Raw genomic sequence first — 9,604 nt, 5'->3', positions numbered from 1 at the left:
ATCAATGCACCCAGGAAGGAAGTTCCGCTACTGCTTCAAATGAGCAAAATAGGGCAGAATATTAGTGGTGTGCGATACCAGTGATTTTGTTTCCGATCTGATGCTGAGTAAAATTTAGGCTGGTATCGGTGATACCGATCTGGTACCGATAGTTTGTGCAAATTCACCTGTGTCTGGTTGCGTATTCATATCATAGCATAGAGAATACAAGATATTGAATTAATTAAATAAATGATGACTTTAAATGAATAATTGAAGTGATTTAGTTATTTTAAACCTTGGAGTATATGGTGGTAGTGGGGTGATTTACAATCTAGCCAAGCTAATATACAACAGAAAAAAATGAGACAAAGTCACGACACTTTTGAAAATCGTATTTTAAGCAATAAGAAAAGGAAAGAAGTAAACTAAAACCCTTAAGTGATTAATTATTAAGAACTACTATATGAATGAAACGTTATTCACAATTCACACATGGCTCCGTTTACGATCGGTCGTCTTTTCTACAGGAAAACATAACCTCAAATGACTGAAGTATCAAAAGTATTGATATTTTGATTTGAGAATGGAGTATTATAGTGTATCTAGTATCTATAGTTTAGTACAAAACACTAAGTATTACATGTCATCATCAATGTGCCTGTTACTACATGCTCACAGCATAGATTTAAAACCTTGTTTGGAACATTTTAACAGTGGGCTTTCTAGGCGGAATAGTTGTTCCATTTCGTGCATTAATTACCTGCCTCTTTTTAAAATCTTTTTTTTTATAGCTTTAGAACGCACAGAAAAGAGAACGACGTGTGTTGATGGCTCATAAGGACTGTGGACAACGGGCTTTTCCTTTCAAACTTATTGGTCATGTCAGTTTCCACGTTGGCCACACCGTGTCGCTGTTGGCCAGAGGACGTTCCAGCTCGCGCCTTTGTTGAACAGTCGGCCCACAAGGTACTGTACAGCCCCAATTCTATTCACAGTCCAACACCACTGAAGACTCGTCACACACTTGGTTACATGTCACTTTGGGAGTTAGTTGGCAAAGGGTTTTGGCAGTTACGTAAGACGCTTTTACAACAGTGGCACATCTCCAGCTGTAGTTTTCCTCTATTGCCACATCCCCCAAACTATGCACTGATGCGCCTTGACAAGCCTGAGTTGGTGTTTATTTGGCACATACGCCATATACTTTATAGTCTATGCCGCCCCCTGTTGGTCACGGGGGAAACTGCAGCCACTTGCAAAAGCTTTGCACTATTCATTGCTTATGTTCCACTTCAGTTTGATGTAATGCAACATATTTCTGGTTTCAATCGTTTCTGGATGTAAAGGTTTGACACATATGATACAGAAATGTATCTTTGTGTGTGTGTGTGTGTGTGTGAGAGAGAGATATTGGTAGACATAGCCTCCCTCACTTCCTTCCTGAGCGCTGTTTTTTGCAGATTGCACTTTAATGTGCTTTTGTCTCTCTGACAGTGTTGCTGCAGGACAGGTTGCCTTGGCGATGGGGATGGTAGGACAGAAGATTGAATCAAGTGCTTGTGCATCCGTTCTCTGCAAGTTCCTTTGTCCTTTCCCCAGTACAGTATAGTGTGAAACACCATGGCGTTGCACATAAAAAAGTCACTGCATTAAGCAAGTGTGTAGCAGCTTTTGATGTCATAGGACTCTTACAAAACATTTCACATTGAGTCACTCCATCAGTTGTTGTCCATTGGTAGATGCAGGCGCTGTTATGGAAATACACCAGTCAAAGACATTGAAAGTAATAATAGTAATAATAATAATAAAAGACAATATGGGAATAAGTGGCAGGTCGCACCAAAAATTATTTGAAAACACAGTCCTAATGCTATGAGAACACATTTATACATGAGGAAAAAACTAAATCAGGGTTATGAGAGTAAAATTTATAAGAATTTTTATGTCAGATTGTGAGAGTGAAGAATATTTCTAGTACTGGTTGTGAATTCTCAGAATAAAGTTTTAATGATGAGAATGATAATAAAATTGTATTATGGTAAAATAATATGCGAATAGCCATTTTTTTAAAATCTATTTTTATTTAAGCAAAAATATAAAAAAAAAATAATTGCAATGCCATGAGAATACATTTATACACGAGAGAAAAAATCAGTTCTGAGAATAAAGTATCTTAAGAGTTATTAATGAATTCAGATTATTTTCTAACACTAGTTGTAAATGATCAGAATGAAGTTTTCATGTAATGAGAGTAAAATTATGAGAAAATAATGAGTAGTCATTTTTTGTAAAAACAACTAGCATTATTTCTGAAGAAAAAATATTTTTAAAAACATTGTAATGCTATAAGAATACATTCATACATGAGAGAAACAAAACCAGTGTGCCTAAGATTTTTTTTGTTATTTAAGATAGAGAGTGTGAAGTCATATCATTTCTCATGCTAGTTGTGAATTCTCAGAATAAAGTTTTAATGTTATGAGAGTAAAATTATAACATAATGCGAAAGAAATGTTATGAGAAATAACATAGAAACTTGGAAATATAATTAACAAATAATTGTAATGCCACCTTCATATATGACAAAAAATCTGTTATGAGAATAAAGTCCTGTGTTTTTTTTCCATTATGGGAATAATTTTTTTCCCATCATTTTAATAAAACAACTGGTAAACTGATAAAAACCAGAATAAATTTGTAACGCTATTTAGAAAAAACATATATAAGAAAAAAAAAGTCTTATGAAAAAGTTCTGTAATGTTATTAAAAATTATGAGAATTAAGTAATACAGTAGTACCTTGCATTACGTAAACCTCCTTTTACGTAAATTCCACTGAACGTAAAGAATTTATGTACATTTTTCGCATCGTATTACGTAAGGAATTCCATATAACATAAAGCGTCAAGTCTGTGCAAGCGACAGAGAGACTAACAGGGTACACTTGGTGACGCCTTCTGGCTTCACGCTCTCATTAGCTGATTATCGGGGCACCGCCTACGCTCTCATCTCATTGGCTGACTTATCCAGTGCGTCCATGTTTGTGTGTGAGCTTCCTTCCTCATCGTAGTCGCCCTTAAACTAGTTTGCACGCATTGAAATCTCTTCTTAATTTCATTACTTTTCTTTGTGTTAAAATTACCGTAGTCATGGGCCCTAAACCAAGTGTAAGGGATAAGAAAAAAGGGAAAAGTTGTCGATCGAAACGAAGCAGGAAGTTATGCAGAAATTCTGTCGCTTCATGCTCTCATTGGCTGATTATCGGAGCACCGCCTACGCTCTCATCTCATTGGCTGACTAATCCAGCGTGTCGGTGTGTTTATTAGAGACATGCTGCTCTGTTCCTGAAAACCACTAATAAAAAACTGCTGTGTATATACTATAGGCCTATGGGCTACCGTACTTGCCGTCATCCAGGCATCCAGCGGTGCCAATACGTGGAAATACGTTTTGGGAAAAAAAATTTAAACATTACCCGAATGAAGTTGTAATGCTGTGTGAATCAAATTATATGACATACACAAAGATTTATGAGAATAAAGTTGTTTTTCTTCCAGATAAAACATTTTGAGAAAAATGTAATATTACCATAGAGTAATATCAATGTAATGTCATGGGAATAAAATCCTACTAATATGAGCATAAAAATAATTAATGTTGCCTTTGCTTTTGGCAGTTACATAAGATGCTTTCACAATAGTGGTGCATCTCCAAGAGAAAAAAGTCAAATGTTTAATGAGATAAAAAGTCAAAATTATGTGATATTTTTAAACTATGAGATAAAAAGTCATAATTATGAGAAAAAAGTCAAAAATATGAGAATAAAAGTCAATTATGAGATTAAATTCAAAATTATGAGCTAAAAGTCATAAATGCTGATGCTGAGAATAATTCTGAGAATCACTTGAGAATCATAATTATGAGATTAAAAATCAAAATTATGAGGTAAAAAGATTGATATGAGATTAAATGTTGAAATTACAAGATAAAAAATTGTAATGATGAGATAAGAGTCGATTATGAGATAAAAAGTCAAAGTCTGAATTATTAGATAAAGGTCAATTATGGGATGAAAAATCGAAATTACGAGAAGTTGAAAACATCAGATAAAAAGTCATAATTATGAGATAAAAAATTGAAATTATGAGATAAAAAGTCCTAATTATGAGATAAGAGTCAATTATGATATTAAAAAAAATCAAAATTACGAGATAAAAAGTCCAAATTATGACATAAAGAGCCCAAAATATGACATCAAAAATTGGAATTATGAGATTAGAGGCAATTATGAAATAAAAAAATCAAAATTATGAGGTTAAAAAGTAAAAGTTTCGACACTCCTAATTATAATACCATTGTAATGTCATGGGAATAAAATTGTACTAATATGAGCAAAAAAGAAGACATTCCCATAAAAAAGTGTTAATATCGAGCAAATAGAGATAAAAAGTACTTGTGTTGTTGGATGGTTGAAGTGAATGATCTAAACAGTAGAAATGAGGCTGAAAGCTTGTGGAGGACTTGAAATTCCAGGCAGAGATTTAAGATTAGAAATGAAGAATTAGTGAAGGTGGGGGACAAGGGGTGGTGCTCCCTGATTCTGATTGTTTGCCGCCCACTGAGCCGGTCTCATGCTTTCTGCATGACCAGGCTTTGTATCTGAGGCATGTGCACATTTGTGCCCTTTGTGCTTGCGCCCCCGGCGGCCAGCCTACCAGGCCCACAGAGCCTCTTTTCACTTTTCGTTCAACGTTTGCGCTCCAAATGCCGTCGTACGGCCGGCCTTGGCACCTTCTTCTTCTTTCTTCTTCCTGCAGGTGAGTAGAGACATGTCAGAGGCCTGTGTGGTTGTCATGAATCTGGAAGGGAAACCACAATCTTGCTCATGTGTTGTATGAGTCACAGCGCTGATTCATGCAAATGTGCTGCACATGCGACTGCGCAACCCCTTTAAGTCCTCCTCGTTTATATCCATGACCAACTCATCAAGTCCTGTCAAGTCCTGTGGCCTCATTTAGAAAGGTTGCTGTAAATGTACGCATTTTTCACCGCAAACGTTGGCATTTATGTAAAAATTCCATATGGAAAAGAATGTGTATGGATAAGGACTCAGGCGTGGAGCTCACTTAAAGTTTTTCACACACCACAAAATGACACCACATAATCTATAAAGTCAAAATATCACGAGATAAAAGTTGTAATCTAACGATAAAAAGTCATAATATTATGTGAACAAAGTCACAATATTAAAAAAAGAAAACATATAAAGATTATTTAAGAATAAAGTGGAAATATTTGAAAAATATAAAAAAACCCCAGCAAAAATCAGCAGTAATCTTGCAAAAAAATTAAGTTGGAATCGAACGAGAAAAAGTCGTAATTGTACTAAAATAACGTCATAATGCTATGAGGGTAATAGCGTTTTAGTAGCATGAATTGAAATATTATAGAAAAAAGGCTTAAAAAAAGTTGTAACGAACGTAACAAAGCAACGAATAAAGTTATAATTTTTGGGCAACTGGGTTGCAAGAACAGCGTATACTATTACGAAAAAACAGCAGAAATAAAAAAAACAAACAGCTTTAACTTTACCAGAATAAAGTTAAAATATTAAGAGAAAAATGTCATATTCTAACGAGAAAAAGTCTTAATTTTCTGGGAATAACGTAATATTATGAGGAAAAATAATGTAGTAGTTTAGCATTGAAAATATTAAAGAATTTTTTTTTTCAAAGTAATATTATGAGAAACAAACAACATAACAAAATAAAGTCTTTTTTTGGAAAATTAGTTTATATATATTAAAAGTTATAATATCAGAATAAAGTCATAATTACGAGAAGAATGTTTAAATAGATAGAAAATAAAAAAAATAGCAGAAGCAAAATAGCAGAAATAGAAAAACCTGCTGTAAAGTCCAAATATTAACAGAAAAAAACTTGTATTCTAATGAGAATAAAGTCATAATATGAGAAAAGATTTCATTTTAGTAGCATAGTGTTGAAATAGTAAAGAATAAACTTGTCATTTTTGGAAAATGAGGTTGCAGGAAAAAAATATTACGAGAATAAAGTCATAATTACCAGGCAAAGTTGTCAGCTGTCATTTTATGAGAATAAACTTGTAAGCTTATGAGGAAAAATAATGTCATTTTAATAGCACTAGAAAATGAATCACGCTGCAAAGGTGCACGAAAAGCAGTCAAAAGAAAATTAGAAAATTAGGTGGCAGGAAAAAGTTATAATTTTTATATTACAAGAATAATAATTAATAATTCATAATTATGAAAAGAAAGTTTAAATAGTTGGAAAATAAAGAAAGACAAGCAGAAAAAACTGCTGTACCTTTGAAAGAATAAAACAAAAAATATTAAGAGAAAAAAGTCCCCTCGACCCCCCTTAAGCTAATAACTGGTTGGGCCATCCTTAGCAGCAACAACTGCAATCAAGCGTTTGTGATAACTTGCAATGAATAATTATAATAATAATGGATTCACAATGAAGTGAAGCCATTATTAATTCACTTCTCAGTCACACACTGGTGGTGGTACCACAGCTACCCTGGGCTAGTCTGACGGAAACATGGCTGCTAATTCGCGCCTACGGCCTCTTCGACCACCACCAAACATTCATTCGCATTCACACATCAGTGTGGCAGTGAGTCTCTTACAGCGCTGTGGAGAAATTTTGGCCCACTTGTTTTTGGGAGGGTTCACCACTGTTCCATGTTTTTGTCATTTATGGATAATGGCTCTCAGTGTGGTTTGGTGGAGTCCCAAAGCTTTAGAAATGGCTTTATAACAAACACTTTTTCACACCGCTGTAGGTGCTTGTCACTGCCGTCCTTCCATAGAGAGGAAAAGCCAGCGTTTTTTTTTTTTTTTTTTTTACGGCTGTTTAGCAGCAAGTTAAATGCATTCATGATATGTTTATGTTTATGCTCTGGTGAATGAATGAAGGAATTTCACTGCAAAGATGGAGGGCTGTATATCCAAGCTCACCAGAAGGTGATCAGACTTTTACAACAAAGCATTAGAACTTTCCCTGGAGAAGGAGAGAGTGCGCGAAGTAGGATTCCTTATTTAAAAATGCTATATTTTGGTATTTAGAGCACAGAAAATCAGTTTACCACCTTCTAAATATGCTTTTCAACATAAGTTAGAGCCCTTTAGACAAGAAATAACACCCCTATAGTCACCTTTACACTCCTATTGCCCAATATAGTAGACATAATAAGAGAAAATAAGACATAATAGACTCACACATGCTAGTATTGGGAGAGTTCCTTGTTCCTTCTTTTTCAACTTCCAGTTTCTGTGCAGTACTTCCTGCGGTGGCTATTGTCTCATCAATGTAACATTACTGACACCTGGTGACCAGTGTAGAATACTACATATCATCACGTCTTTGAATGCGTCTTCTCAATGCCTTATACAGTCAAACCTGTCTTAGCAGCCACCTTTATATAACGGCCACCTGCCTATAGCGGACACTGAAAAATTCCCCCCGCGGAAAATTTACATGTTATAGACCCTGTGTATAGCAGTCACCTGTCCAACGCGGCCAGCGGCCACCCATTTTGTATCCCTTGGTCAATATCTGACAGCATATAGCGGCCAAAATACCGACTCAAGCAGAAGCTTCATGCACGAAAAAGTTTTGTTTTTTAAGCAATGAAGCCGTCGTGTGTAGACTTTAATTACTGAGTCCTAGCTCAGTCACAATCATTCACAAGATCCACACAAACTGTCACTTGTTCCACATAAAAAAGCTCTCTTCTTTGGAGCTTGTTGCAGACAGTGACATCGTCTATTTCCTGGTGTGAGACAATGTGCACTGGTCAATACTGTAATGCCGCTTGTTGTGGGAAAGGAGAGACTCACGTCGCCGATGCACTTTAATGGCTTTATTAACAGCGGAGAACACTGCAGGACTTTACATCCACGCCAACATAAACACACTTCCCAACTCTCTCCAAACTCACAGATAGCACTGAGCCTAGCTCTCCTGCTCGGGACGCCCACCGTCACTTCCCGTCACTTCCTGATGAACTAAAGCTGTAATGACACTCTGTCGTATATATAGTAGCACAGCTTTGTTCTGTGGGTGGTGTAGAATAACAAGCCTAGTTGTTCTTTACAACTTTTATCCGCAGTCCCACAGTGCCCTCTACTGGTCAACATGTAACAGTATAATAATATGTATCTGCAAACACAATAAGCTTCTAATCACAGACATGTTAATATGTGCGTACAAATTCAAAATGGCCGCCAACCTGTCTATAGCGGCCACCTGCCTATAGCGGCCACTTTTGCCATTTCCCCTTTAGTGGCTGCTATAGACAGGTGTGACTGTATTTCTATTTTACTTAATTTGACCATTTTTATGCTTGGCAATATGGAAGCCCGTAATTATGAGATAAAAAGTTCAAAAGTGGAAAATTAAGAGATTAAGATATAATTATGAGATAAAATTCAAAATTATGAGATAAACACTCAAATTAAATACACTCAAATCAAAATTTGTAATTAGTTGAATGTCATTATTATGAGAGTCAAATGTCAAAATTGAGATAGTCATGAGATGATAAGTCAAAATTGTACAATAAAAAGTCAAAATCATGAGAGTCATAATTATGAGACAAAAAGTTGAAATTACAAGAGTCATAATTATAAGAAAAACAATCAAAATGATGAGATAAAAGATCATAATTATAGGATAAAAATTATGAAATCAAAAGTCAGAAATATGAAATAAAAAGTCAAATTATGAGATAAATGCCAAGGATGCTGTTCGGGTTGTGGGATGAACTCCAATGCACTAATAGGGAAGGGAAAATCCTCGGGGGACAGGACAAGGACGGCTGGCCAGCGAGCACAGCAGCAGCACCAGGCAGGGAAGAACAGGGAAAAACAGTCAAAGGATGGCGAAATAATCTTACTTCAACGGTGAAGTGAGGCAGTCTGACCACTTGATAGTGTTGGCAAAATTGAATAATAAATAAAAGCCTACCATTACATATGAAAATGCCTATTAAATGTAAAATATATCCAACCTAAATATATACTTTATATGTAAAATAGTAATTTCTTGTGTCTTCGCCTGATTGGCTGTTAATTCATCACCCTACACACCTAAAACATCAAAAAGCCTTTGAAATGTGCAATTTTTTTGCGAAGTCTTGCGTCTCTGAGTGTATTGTACTGAGTGTTTTTTGGATTTAGATTAACTTTTAAAGCTTTTAAAACTTTTAAACTTACAAAGTGTCCCAAGTCAGCTGTCTGGGAACACTTTGATCTTGTTGAAGGAAAAAAAAGTGACATGTTCCATTTGCATCCAACACCTATGTGGAGACACCTGCGGACCAAACATCCTGATGTCTGCATTACTAGCGCTGCACAACCAAGTGCTGAATGCAACCAAGGCCATGGTGTTTATGGTGTGTATTCATGTTATTTTAATACACCTATGATTATACATTTACTAGTGGAGAGTAGGGAAGTTTTATTGATTCCACAGTGGGGAAATGTACTGCAATGACTCATGACAGCTCCAGTGTGTAGATAAAGTATCAGAAACCAAAAACCACACAAAAGAATCCCAATAACCCCCCCCCAAAAAAGT

At 35.6% G+C, this 9,604-nt stretch overlaps 1 protein-coding gene across 1 annotated transcript in view; it reads left to right on the top strand.

Annotated features, from left to right (window-relative positions):
- The first annotated feature begins 4,536 nt into the window (after positions 1-4,536).
- The window catches only part of slc2a3b (solute carrier family 2 member 3b), a 48,533-nt gene continuing 43,465 nt past the window's right edge, over positions 4,537-9,604 (top strand). The window contains exon 1 of the mRNA XM_054780984.1: positions 4,537-4,798. The gene's annotated coding sequence lies outside the window, so the exon portion shown is untranslated. The remainder of the gene's footprint in view (positions 4,799-9,604) is intronic.

Source organism: Dunckerocampus dactyliophorus, chromosome 7, assembly GCF_027744805.1.
Source record: "Dunckerocampus dactyliophorus isolate RoL2022-P2 chromosome 7, RoL_Ddac_1.1, whole genome shotgun sequence".
Taxonomy (NCBI): Eukaryota; Metazoa; Chordata; class Actinopteri; order Syngnathiformes; family Syngnathidae; genus Dunckerocampus; species Dunckerocampus dactyliophorus.
The sequence above is the reverse complement of the archived record's forward strand: the minus strand, read 5'-3'. Positions and strand labels throughout refer to the sequence as shown.